Source organism: Coenobita brevimanus, chromosome 76 (assembly GCF_032717465.1).
Source record: "Coenobita brevimanus isolate Jiangsu-jjx chromosome 76, ASM3271746v2, whole genome shotgun sequence".
Taxonomy (NCBI): Eukaryota; Metazoa; Arthropoda; class Malacostraca; order Decapoda; family Coenobitidae; genus Coenobita; species Coenobita brevimanus.
In genome coordinates, this window is record NC_137029.1 from 30,263,411 (window position 1) to 30,264,618 (window position 1,208).

Sequence of the window (1,208 nt, forward strand, 5' to 3'; positions counted from 1 at the left end):
CCCCCAAACCTAAAGTAGGAAGAGGACTCCGTGGTTGATAGTCATATCAGTATTCCAATATATCACACTGCTATCAACCAAGATTACAGGGTTAAGTTTCTAAGATGGCATCAATACACAAATCCTGTCTGTTTCCGATAGAAGCCTAATAACTGTATAATAATTTGGGTGGGGACTTAAATGGTAATGTGGGTGAAGCAACTCAAGGATAGGAAGGGATATATTGGGGATGTGCATATGCAATGAGGACTATGGAAGGGGAAAGACTGCAGTATTCGGATTTGGGGAAGCAATGAACATCAAGGTGTGCAACACATTTTGGGAAAACAGTGCTGGTTGATTACATGAGTCTCTAGGAAATAGTAGCCAGACTGCGTATTTCCTGGTCAGGTGGGCTGATAGGAGGTTGCTCAAAGATGTTAAAGTTACAGGGAACGATGTGTATGCAACAACACAAATCACTGTCGTGATGTGGTGCTTAAGAAGCAGGTGGTGAAAAGGGGACCTGTGTGCCCAAGCGGAAAATATGGAAGTTGAAAACCATGCGGCAATGGAAGTCTTCTATATTGTAGCAAGGTGAGTTGTGGCTGAACAGGGAGTTGCTGACAGAAGTGTTAATGAACAGCACAGAGTTCTCATGAATAATCTCTTGACAGTAGCTGATTCAGTGTGTTGATGGACAGGGAGCTATCCAAGACAAGGTAACATGGTGGTGGGATGAGGGTGTAGAACACGCACTAAAGACGACTATCATGAATGGAAAAGGGGTGGTAACAGAGGAAACAACTGCCTGCCATGCTTAGTGCTAAAAAAGAGGAATACAGGGCAAAAACTAAGTCTCAGGACTTTTACAAGATAACCCATATAGCAATAGAAGGAAAAATGTTATTTACGGTGGCAAATCAGACAAAGAAGGAAGACGGATATTGTAGGTCGACAGTATGTAAAGAATTACAAAGGAAAGTTATGGTGGACAGTGAGGATATTAAAGATGCCTGGAAAAAAATAAAAATAAAACCAGTTGCTATCTGTGATAAGTGGGTGCCTAAGAGATGTGGTATTAGAGGCAGACTGCAAAATGGTGCTTTCATGTGCGAGATACGTCGGCAAGAGCATGTAGTCAGACATGGGGGCTGGAGGAGCTGATGCCTCTTCTGACATTAAGAAGGCTCTCCCTTCATGCTCGGGGATCTCTGTATACAATATGG